This window comes from Gorilla gorilla, chromosome 10 (genome assembly GCF_029281585.2).
Source record: "Gorilla gorilla gorilla isolate KB3781 chromosome 10, NHGRI_mGorGor1-v2.1_pri, whole genome shotgun sequence".
NCBI lineage: Eukaryota > Metazoa > Chordata > Mammalia > Primates > Hominidae > Gorilla > Gorilla gorilla.
Window position 1 is genome coordinate 112919885 of NC_073234.2, and position 12577 is coordinate 112932461.

At 36.9% G+C, this 12577-nt stretch overlaps 1 long non-coding RNA gene across 7 annotated transcripts in view; it reads left to right on the plus strand.

The window, feature by feature from the left end:
- The window catches only part of LOC109028982 (uncharacterized), a 102299-nt gene that overhangs the window by 30529 nt on the left and 59193 nt on the right, over positions 1-12577 (plus strand). For 3 of the 7 annotated variants that reach the window (XR_010129394.1, XR_008670063.2, XR_008670062.2), the window contains 3 exons: positions 569-696; positions 1389-1575; positions 2625-2752. This is a non-coding gene — a long non-coding RNA (uncharacterized lncRNA). The remainder of the gene's footprint in view (positions 1-568; positions 697-1388; positions 1576-2624; positions 2753-12577) is intronic. The other 4 variants (XR_010129392.1, XR_010129393.1, XR_010129391.1 and 1 more) reach the window with 2 other exon arrangements.

The window sequence follows — 12577 nt, forward strand, 5'->3', positions numbered from 1 at the left end:
CTTTCCCATGCCTGCAGAAATATGACACAATTAACAGAGGCTAAATTTAGACAGGAAATAAGTCTGATTTGAAACTGTACTGTAAAAAAATTAGTGATACTTTTTTCAAACAAATAAATGAGAAAATGTAAGTAGAATTTCAACATATACATTTCTCTTATTTATTTTCTTAGATTCTTTTCTTTATTCTCTTGGGTACTTTTGAAAAATAAACCCCCAAAAATGGACTCCTTGACTGACATTTTATCTGTAATTCAGATCCTGTGATTTCCACGTGGAATACTTGCATTACACGATATAAAAGAGTCTCTCTCTTAAACCTATAACCAAGAATGCAGCAACCCGTCAGTTTCCAAGAAAAAGCATATTATCTGCATAATCACAATCACACTTACAAATATGAGCCCATCACTAACCTTCCTTATTTAAGCTATGTATTTTTCTAGCTAATTTGTGCTATAATTTTTAGACACAAACTTGTTTGTTTACATATTTTACAGTTTTTTCTAGATTTCTTAAAGCTAAAAAACTATACATAACATACTGATTGTTTGACTGCATTACTTAGCATTCCATCCGTGCAGGCAGATGGTGTTCCTAGGTTTGGAAATATAAATCCCATGGGAAGTCAGCTGAAGACCATTTTATGCATCACTCATCCTGTTAGAGCCCTGTGCTGTTCTGTCTCTCTATAAGGTAAGAGATTTATTGTGAATTGGCTTCCAGAAGTAGAAAATGTTGTATGCTAATGGATGTTCCTTCAAAGTGGCTTCTGGAGCTCATATAGAAATTGTTTTATAAGCAAAAGAATAATTGGAACAATTCAAGTTACGCATACATGCATGTTCATCTGTCCCCAGGTAGCATTTGGTTGTTCTATCCTGGGATCCACATTCTATAATATTATCTTCTTCATGTGAAGTGAGATGGTAAATTGTTAATTTTTATAATGAATTTGAGCAGAGTAGAGGATTAAGGAAAATAATTTAGGCCTCAAAGTAGAAAATTGACAAATTACCATCTTGCTTTGTCTGGGGATAGATATAATTTGAGTTTTAGTAATTTGTGGGATCAAAAATGGATTATAAGAAAATTAATCTGGGTGCAGTGACTCACACCTGTAATCCCAGCTACTTGGGAGGCTGAGGTGGGAGGACCCCTTGAGCCCAGGAATTTGAGGCTGCAGTGAGCTATGATTGTGCCGCTGTACTCCAGCCTGGGTAACAGAGACCACATCGCTATAAATAAAATAACATTAAAAGATAGTTAAAATATAAAATGCCTGCACATTCACAGTAATATAAAAACCTTAGTATTTTTTTTTAGATTATTACTTTTTGCTGGCCAGTCAAAAATTCTTACTTTTTTTTCCTATTCTGAACTTTCAGACTGGCTGAAACCACAATGGTTGTTTACAATTTATGCTCTAACTTTGGATCACCTAGTTAATACTCTGACTCCGATTATTACCAAAGACAATGTTCTATAAAAGATATTCTCTATTAGAAGGATGCTTCTGCATTATTAATAAAATCACAGGGAAAATGCAACATTTTGGATGTCATATCTGATAAGGTAAGATTTTATCATGTCTCGTAAGATGTGGTTTCATACGATTTTACCTATGACTATCCTAGCCCCAGGAAAGTTTTCATTTATCCATTTGATATAGAAATCTATCATATAAAGCTTCATATACAATTATTTAAACTGTGACCTAAAAGCCGGGCTATTGAATATCTTTTGTTTATGTGTAAGTCACGTTATTTTTACTGTTTTTTTCATCCGTTGCAGCTTAGAAAAATATAACTCGGTACACCATACAGCATATTTAAATTAAAATATAAATTGTGTACATCATTATTCTTATGGGTGGGGAGCCGCTGGGAAAGGCATGCTATTCTATAACCCTGGACAAAATTTGACTTTTGATGTGTGAATTCTTAAATGTGCACAAACCAAAGACAATGGCATATATACTTTGACACATTCTGAAGTTAAAAGAGGACATGAGGATTGTGTGATAAGTGGCAATTGTGTCTACTATTGTAATAATATAATGTCTGCATGACAAGAAAAAAGTACAAAAAACAATGGCGAGATGATGGAGAAGCTGAACATAAGTAAAATTCCAGGTACCTGTTGATGCAATATGAGGATACTAAAATATCTAGCCTTCTATGTATGCTATATATACTGTAATCCATCAGAATGGAGGCACTGTCTTCAAGTCCAAAAATATTAGTGTGTTCAACACTGCTACCCTGTATACTATATTAGAATCCCTCATAATATATAAAATATATATTATCCATGTCTGAGCAACGTGATATAGCCATTCTCTCTTTGGGTTAAGTATAGCTTATGATTTTCCTAAAATGTCGCAAAGATAAACATCTACTAGATAATTCATGATTTGTAAATATCATGACTGTCTGAGGGGAAGTGGCAATTAAGGGAAGCATAATTATCTTCAATGTGAAGAAGGTCTGGGATGACAACTTTGGGGAGCACAGTGTCTTTGGCTCCTTAGCATTTTCTTGACTTGCTTTGTTGTCGTCCTTCTGGTTCTTTCTGGATCCATCTCTCTTTTGTTTCCATTTGAAACCTCTATTGTATTCCAGTTGGCAGTTAAAGAACAGAAACACAGCAATAAGACTGCATGGCTACATTTTCCCAGTGCCACCAACTGGGATTTAAGCTGACTAACATTTTGAAAGCCCAGCCCATTTCATTCACAGCAGGATGGCAGGTAAAAGCATTTCTGTATTAAAGTATACACTTTGTTTCTTCAGGTTCTCGGTCTAATTTCTCTTGTTTGCCAGTTGCGGGGAGAAATGAAAGTAGGTTGGGGATGAAATGCCTGAGGTATTTAATCAAATGCCCAGCAACTCCTGATTATAGGATGCAAAAATTTCACTTTCGAGGATTAACTATGGTGGATTTTTTTCAACCCAAATGAGTGTACCCTTCTCTCCAGCATGTTATGGGGCTACTTTCTGCCACTGCCAAAATAGAATGTAGTAGAAGAATTAGAAGAATTCCAAGTAGTTTTAATAATAACTCCTGGGTTATTAAAAATTAAATATCTGGGGTAAAAAAACCCCATTAAATATACATGTTTGTGAAGTACCTCAAACATATATGTGTTTTACAAAATGTTACATGTCATTATTTGCTCCTATTAGAACAAGAAATTGAGAATGGGTTTCACAGTGTTCTGTTAATTTGATTACTGTGTCCTAAGTGGTAAGTATAAACCTCCTTATGTATTTTGTGAAGCTCACTTAATCAAGCAAATATTATAAAAACACACTATCATATCACTATGCTGATCCTTGACCTTTTGGCTTGTCACTCTCTTGTGTTGGATGTCTTTTTCTCATGTGCATGCACATGAAGCTTGGGGACAGAAAGAGTGAGGAAAAGCATTAGCCCTGCTCCCTGAATAGTAATGGGCTGTGGAATTGTCTTTTTGGAGGGGACTTCCCCTGGGAACAATGAAATTGGGATGAATATTATCAGTTTGCATTGACATTGAATGCATTTTTAAGGGAGCTTAGATCACTCTATAAGAGTCGTCTTGGATAGGTGAATGGAATACACAGTTGCAGTAGGAAGACTAAAGTTCTGAGATGTGTCAGATGACAGTGATAATATCATAACTCATTTTATGAATGAATCAAAAAGTTCCTCAGCTAGTGCCCACAGACTCATATATTGAAATAAATTTTACAAAGCCTCTTCTTTCCCTGGAGTCTGCACATATCCCATCTTACCATGGAATATAAACCTGCTTTGCTTGGTTTTGTATTCTATGACCATCCTCTAGATATTTCTTATCAGATTAGGTCAACAGTTAACAGAGAATACAGTGGAAAAGTAAAATAACATTTTCAAAGTTTTAGCAAGAAAAATATGAATAATTAAAGGTGAATGCATGTGCATGCTATGACTGTACCTAGAATCTTTTCAAGGGCTTGAGGTCCCTCTGTCTTAGTAATTAGACAAATTCTGTAGCCAGTTTGGCCTCACCCTGACAAAGATTTTCTATTTATAAATGTCCTTCGGGCCCATGAGGAATTTTGGACCCTCATTTATTTTCTAAAGAGAGGTTCAAGATCAACAAGTTCAAAATATTTCAAAGTTGCCATGCACTTCTCTGTTTAAGTATAGCAGCATTGCTGTGGATATAAACAAAATAATTCAGACACTGACCAGGGCAACTCCACGGCACTCTAGTGCACTAAATGACCCCCTCATTGTCTAATAACATGAGGCCTTACGTTTGTTTAGTGCTTTCTGGTTTTCAAAACCCTTTCCCATGATAGTCATGAATGAAGATACGATTTAGAGAGGTAGGGCACAAGGATGATTTTTTTTTTTGCCTTTCTTTTTCTAACTTGTTAAATGAAAAATGCTAGAGAATAAAATGTGTTTTGTTTTTTAATCAAAGAAACACATATAATGTGAATTAGAGCATAATTGTCATGGTGAGGAGATGGGGAAGGAAGCAGTCACCCTTCCGCTACTGTGGTTTGTAGGGGTCCGCTATGCTATGTTAATAAGTTTACAGCTCAAAAGAAGGCTGTACCATTTCTCTCTAATGTGACATAAAGTTAATAGACCCCTTGAACAGATTCATCTTGAAATATGAAGATCAATCATCCATGGTTCAGGTCAAATACCTGCTCACACATATTTACTGAGCAGACTAGTCCAAATTTTTCAACAAAGTAATAATACAAATAGAGGAGGGGAGAGAACAAGGACTCCTTGGGTCTAGGGGTGTTTCCCCAAGCAAGTTTTAAGCAAAACCATTTTTAATTGGAAGCTTTGTGATTTAGCTTAGAAATTCACTCTATTCTGTTACGATTATTTTACCATTTTTTAAAGTTTTAGTAATAAGGGGCTTTGGCTTCCTTGCTACGGGGATCTAGAATATTGATGTTATGTATGAATGTGGGTGATATGATGAAAATATTACCAGTTAAGTTTGGTGCACAAATATGGTGGTTGAACCAGAATTGGACTGGTTCGCATTTCTGCTCTACCACTTACTAGCTGTATAAACAGTTTCTAAACCCGCTTCTTCACCTACAAAATGAGGAAAGTAATCATCCCCGACACCATAGAGTGGTTGTAAAGATTAAACAGGATAATGAGTATAAAGCCTATGGTAAGGGGTTGACGAGTCTTAGCAATGATCTTTAATATTGTTGTTATTTATTGCCTGTCTTTGCATGTATACACATATCTTCTATATACAGTTTTTCTGTGTAATGCATTATGATTCAAAAAATGTTGCCTAAAATTACCTGATAAAAATATTAAAGAAAATTCTGTCAGGCAATCGTGGTAACTACAGAAACTAGGAAAATCGTGAAAAGCCAGTACCTTCTGTCAGCATTACCAGCCTTTCTTGAGAAGTCCTTATGGGCTCTGCCTCTCTGTTTTTCTCTACTGCTAAGACCTCCTTTCAATAAGGACCTGAAATTCATCCACACAAAGATCTAGATGACTGAGAACATTTGAGGTGCTGCCCCTGTGAAGGTCACTGACCTTTTATTACGGGTCAGATACTAAGCTGATGAGGTTTCAGGCATCGGTAGCAGCTGGAGACATTTGTCTGACAGTGTGATCTACCCCTTGCCTTCAGGAGCTCTCCTCAGAGTGGTAATGGTTAACTGGGCCAATGGGTAAGGTTAGTTCTGCTGAAGGTGCCCGCTGGGGCTGTCTATGGGGTTTGTCTGACATCCTCAAAGGCTGCCTCTGTCTCTAAGCCTGGGACCATTTAGGAATGTCTGTCAGCTTTTTCGATTTTGTTTTCTTTTCTCACATTTATATCTGTGAGTTTTGTATCTAGTTATACCTTAAACACAAACTGTAATCCTTTGAACATTTTTTCCTAATATTCTTTATTTTTGGATATACATCAATTTTTTTTTCTACCCACATCCCATCCATATACTCGTTCTTGCTTGTCCATTGTATTTCTTTCAGAGGTCTGTATTCATAATTGTTTTTCACATATCCAACTATTTTTCTGAGATGTTCTCCTGAAATATTCTTTTTTAAAATGTAACTTGTTTTACCTGTATTTTCTGCACCCATATTTTGGGATTTGAATGATTGGGTTCAAATTTAAGATATGCCTTCACTAGCAATGTATGCTTAGTCAGCTGAGTTTATCAGAGGTGGAAATAGAAGGCTCTGCCCATAGTATTGTAAAAATCAAATCAGATCAAAGTGTTTTGTAAACTCTAAAATGATATAGAGCTTTTTATGTTTTTTTCTTTTTTTTTTTTTTTTTTTTTGAGACAGAGTCTCACTCACTCTGTTGCCCAGACTGGAGTGCAATGGCACGATCTTTGCTCACTGCAGCTTCCACCTCCCAGGTTCAAGCAATTCTCCTTCCTCAGCCTCCCGAGTAGCTGGGATTACAGGTGTGTGCCCCAGTCCTGGATAATTTTTGTATTTTTGTACAGATGGGGTTTCGCCATGTTGGCCAGGCTGGTTTTGAGCTCCTGACCTCGGGTGATCTGCCTGCCTTGGCCTCCCAAAGTGTTGGGATTGCAGGCGTGAGTCATCATGCCCGGCCTATGTCTTCTTTTTACTCATTACAACTAGCCCCTCATGCATGTTTTTAAAAAGATGGGCATGAAGAGACACATCATGTTTAATAATTTGTGAAAGGAGAGATAGGATGATCTATCTTTTGACATTTTTCCCCATTACCTGAAAGAACTATTCTGTGCATTGCCATGATATGGCTGTCAATTGCCTTCTCCCAGCATTATATCATTCAACGCAGAGAGGAGAATTTTCTCCCATGTAAATGTAAGAGAAGAAACGTCCGCTGGTAAACAGAAGCAGCCTGTCCTGCTGCTTTGGGCCACATCCACAAACTGTTTCTCAAAGAGTTCAGATCCTTTTGGAGAGCATCAGTGTATGACATGGTCATATACTGACTGAATCAGTCATGGATTTCAGTCCATGATTCATGGACTGAAATCAGGAAGCACGAGTGCTTCAGGATCCTCAACACAAATGAGGGATGATATAAGTTAATATTTATCAAGAACCTACTGTGCATAAGACACTTCCAATAATAATGACTGCTGACTTGAGGTTTTTGCCAGACACTGCATAGGCACTGAACTACAGATTTTATCCAAGTTATTTATCCTTAAACCACTCTGTGACACTGGGATTATTACATCCACTTAACAGTTGAAGAAACTGAGGGCCGTCTGACACCAAAGCCAATATTAATTGGATTTTCCCCTAGGATCCTGGGATGCAGATATTATGACATGCATTTTGCAGCTAGAGTCATTGGGACACAGAGTGTTTAAATAACTTGTCCACATAGCTCTATGTGGAAGAGCTGCAATCCTATTCAGGTCAGCCCGACCCTGAACACTCCACTGCACTAACTTGCTGAGTATCTCTAATCTTGGGAAGAATCTTTCTTTTAGTTTTCTTTTAATTAACAATCAACTATGGATTGATACTTTCATAAAACAGAATACAATTGAATTACTAGAAAAATAAAATTAAAACCCAGACATAAAAGACAGAAACTCAATTTTCTATTATTAGATTCAACAAACATAAAATTACTCTGCCATTTTGCTATAGGTGTTTCTAAATGATTGCTCACAATGTCTGTGCCTATTTTGTGGTGGACCAGTAACAAAACTGCTGGACTCAACAGCCAGCCACAGACAAGGCTTTGAGGAGCACTTGTCTAGGACTGTGGAATATGACCTAGCTGAAGATAAGGCAGTTTCCTTATTCATTAGCAGAAGTCTTGTAGGCTTGGATTTAATTTCAATATTTACCAGTAAGGCCTTGGGTGATACCAAGGTAGGAAATAGACTAAAACACAGTTAAACGTTAAAAGTCATTGCCCCTACTTTTTGTGCTTTTTTATCTAGGGAAAGTTAAATGGAATGTCTTAACAATATACCCACAGGAATTAAATTAATTTTGTATGGAATATGTATTTGAAGGCCTACTGTCTTGTAACCTACATAACTGAGAAATGTAGACCATTGTAAATTAGCTTATTTGATAAAACAGGTATACCACTATATTGCAGGTATATTACTTTTTCTCCAGAGGACAGGCTCATTGTTGTGTTGATTAATTAACATTCTCACCCACCGTATCCAAGCAGGTTACAGAAATTAAAACTTGCAGGATGACAAAGCCAGAAAAGCAAACACATTTCTGGTTAGTTCCCACAGTGACACTACAGAAATGCCTGTCACCTGCCTCTCCTTGCTGGGCAGAGCAAGTTAGCTCAGCATTGGTCCCCTTTTCAGCATTTGTCAAAGCAGATCTTAGAATGGCCATGAAAAATAGCTGGTTAGTGTCATTCACGGGAGAACAGGGACTGTAGCAGGTACCTGTCTCCACCCATCGAGAAATATCCACAGAAAATAGATGAGAGAACAAGCCTTAATAAATAGACGATGCAAAAGTTGCTATTTTTGTGCTTATTTGGCAATATTATATGTCAGATTTCAAGACAAAACTTAGTTTATCTTGTTTCCTGGCCCACCCCCTCAAAGCACATTACTGCTGTTTGGAATGCCGCACTAACTTAGTATTAGTATGAGTTACGGTTGATAATGATTGGACTTTAAGGAAGAGGTACTAGATTAGAAGATCTGTTTGGACCAATCATTGCATTATATGTGTTGTAGTCATGTCAATGTAGGACTTTTTCTGCAATCAGTGGAGGTAAAAATAGTGGCAGAAAGTAGAAAGAATCCTTGTTTGTCTTATAATGGAGACTTTCTGGCCATTAAATTGGTGACCTTAGTGTCCTCAAGTTCAAATGAAACTGCTTCATTCTTGTTCTTAAGCAATGCTTTGTCTTGGTGTAAAATCTATTATTTAAATTTAATGTAATAATTCATACACTGATTATTCATTTATGGAGTGCACACTTATGCACCAGGTCCTGTGGGAGATTGCTAGATCTTGGAGATAAAACTCTGAATACTTGATTTTTCCCTCAAGAAGTTTCCACCTTGGTTGTGGAGGCACACAGAGGCAGACATTGAAAATATTGTAGCATCTGCTATAATAAATGATTTTTTTTGAGACAGTCTCACTCTGCCACCAGGCTGCAGTACAATGGTGCAATCACAGCTCACTGCAGTCTCCACCTTCTGAGCTCAAGCAATCCTCCCACCTCAGCCTCCCGAGAAGCTCAGACAACAAGCTCATGCCACCATGCCTGCCTAATTTTTTCTTTTATTTTTAATAGAGATGAGGTCTCACTAAGTGCCTAGGTTGGTTTCAAACTTCTGGGCTCAAACGATCCACCCACCTCAGCCTCCCACAGTGCTGGGATTCCCAGGCATGAGCCACTGTGGGGCCTCTATGAATGTAGAACTGACAAGCTCTGGCTGTCAAGTCAGGAAGTGCTTCACAAAATAATTGACATTTAGCCTAGATAAGGAAAAATAAATAAGAGTTCTAAATGTAGTAATAGTAAACACTTATACTGATATTCTTGTACAATGTGACTTCCTTGGGCTCTTTTGATTCATGACCTATTTTCTTGGGAGTCTTGGTCTCCCAATAGAGCACCTGTTTTCATGGAATCTTTCATGTTATTTCTCCGCTTTTCCATGTCATGTTCCTTGTGTCTGGGCAATAGCTAAAAGTTAGTATGGCTAAAAGCAAATTTTGTTTATGCTTTCCATATCTCTCCACTGCCTGTCTTTACCATATTGATTTCCAGCAGCTTCCTTCTACTTTCAAAAACTTAACATCTGTTGATTATTTTAATTTCCTTCTTCTCCTATAGCAAAATTCATCAGGAGTTAACAGGCTCCCAACTTTTAAATAGGACTTTAGCCTTGCCTGCCAGGATCTGCAATACAAGGCACACCTAAATAGCATTTAATTTGTTTAAACGAAAGGTTATACTGACTCAATTTTATCGACGTGAACTTTGACCACATGGAGACTTTAGTTTGAAAAAATTAAAATGGGTAAATTATCTATAGGGAGATTAGAGAATTTTAAAAACACTCCCTTTCTATTATTGTTTATTTTTTTTAATTCCAGGAAAAAAAAAAAAGGTGGGATGCTTATTAAAAAAAAATAAGCACTTTGAGGACTAATGACTGTAACCATGCACTGCTAACTGGCAAACCAGACGAAGTCCACAGACAAAAAAGATAATGTTTAACAATGGGAAAAATTCCCCAAGTGAGCCAAATAGGCCTCCTCGTGATGTCTGGCTGCAAATTAGACATTGGTGAATCCACCCAAACTTGGAGTCATTAATAAATGCCAATGCTACAGTAAATGTCAGCTAAAGTGTGAAGGGAGCAAATCCCTGCATGCTTCAGGAAAGTGGAAAAAGTCCATCTCAGATCTTATTTTTGTACAGACACACTTTCTATTCCCATCTAGAATATTGCAGTTCAGACATGGATAATGACTAATGCATCTTAAGATGCTCACAGTCACTGCTTGATAAATATACGTCACTATTCATTTATTAAGAAAGACCAATACAATTAAAACTTTTTTTTTTTCTTTTTTTCTGAGAGAGAGTCTCATTGTGTCACCCAGGCTGGAGAGCAATGGTCCCATCTCATCTCAGTGCAACCTCTGCCTCCTGGGTTCAAGCGATTCTCAGGCATGTGCCACCACGCCCTGCTAATTTTTGTATTTTTAGTAGAGATGTGTTTTCACTATGTTAGCCAGGCGGTCTCGGACTCCTGGCCTTAAGCGATGGCTCACTCTTGTAACCCCGGCACTCTGGGAGGCCGAGACAGGCAGATCACTTGAGGTCAGGAGTTGGAGACCAGCCTGGCCAACATGGCAAACCCCCATTTCTACCGAAAATACAAAAATTAGCCAGGCCTGGTAGCACACGCCTGTAGTCCCACATACTTGGGAGGCAGAGGCAGGAAAATCGCTTAAACCTGGGAGGCAGAGGTTGCAGAGCAGAGAGATTGCTTCAGTGCACTCCAACCTGGGCGACAGAGTGAGACTTCATTTAAAAAAAAAAAAAAAAAAAAAGAATGCACAGATGCACAAACTTTAATGAATAGGTTTAATCTAAATCTTAAATACTAGGTTTCCTAAAATACGTTTCTTATTTTATGTCAGTATTTTCATCATAATATTATAATATTGCCTTAAAAGCATTATTAGCTCAATGATCTACATGTGTAAAGAGTATGATATCATAAAACCTTACCTTTTACTTTTTGCCTTTTGTATTACCAATAAAGAGGGATTCTGAGAATTGTATTTATTTTTGTGAACATGAAGAAAAAAGGAGTCCCTAGAAAAATTAGATTTGCCTGAAGGGGTCACTTACATTTATTTTAAATATTTGTTTTCACTATACCTTGGCTATCCTAATGCATATGGTTTCAGACTTCAATTTGTTTTATATCCAGGATAGGAGGATAGGGAAAATGAGTGAGTTCTCTTTATGCATTGCTCTACTGAGTTCTAGCCTTTGGACACATAGAAAATGACTCTTGGACTTTCTCTCTCTGATTAGAGAAGGAAATGGTAAAGAAAGTAATATAAAAAGGATTATCTTCCTGGAAACCTTGGTCGCCCCTGTTAGAGAGTCTCTCATTTTAATCTTCATGTTATGTTCACTTTTATTTCACTTTGCTAGTCATGGCTTATGAAAGATTTTAAATGAAAAATATTTGATTCTTATTTTCTCTCTGGGATTTATACTTTGAAATAAGTGAAATTTAGTGTCTGACATGCAAATTATTCAGCAGTGTCTAAAGCAAAATCAATATAATGGTTTTTCTTAAGGCACTTGCAAGAGCAATTAGAAATATATTAATAGTTAACTCACTATGCTTACAGAATCACAAATGAGCATCAAAACAGTTCTGATTTAAGAAAGTCTCGGCAATCAATGATGAATGCCAGTCTCGTCAAATAAGTGGCTGCTTGAAAAGTTTAGATCTCTTGCATGGTAGCACACTAGCAGATGCTTGGTTCTGACAACAAAGACTGAACAGGTTTACAGTGAAAACTGAGTAACATTTGTGTTCTGCAGTAATGAATTCTCACTGTGAATCACAAGTGGTTTCTTTCATGCAAACCGTAAATATAAATGGTGGCAAAGCCATGCATTACATGTTTTACTAACTTCAGTCATTCTTATCCATTAACTTACAAAATGCACATATTTGCTATTGCATATTAATAATGGTGTGGATGGTACACAGGTGGCTTCTGTTTTACTAAGATCACTTTTATTTTTTATGTTTCTAGAGCTTTCAATATAATCCAGAGAGAATTTTAGAGCTGGGTTTAAGTTTTGATACCACTGCCATGACAAGGTGCTTAAAATGAATTTAAGATGTCTACTTATAAAATCCTTGTTACCAAAAAAATTCAAGATTTCAATTTGTACATTTTCAGATGGATGGAAAGAAAGTATGGTTAGATCTTAGTACCTGAAAACCGGTTCATTATCTTATACATTGCCAAGAGGATGAATATACAATAAATGTAATACATGCAGGTGTGAACATTTAAAATATTTATTGACTTC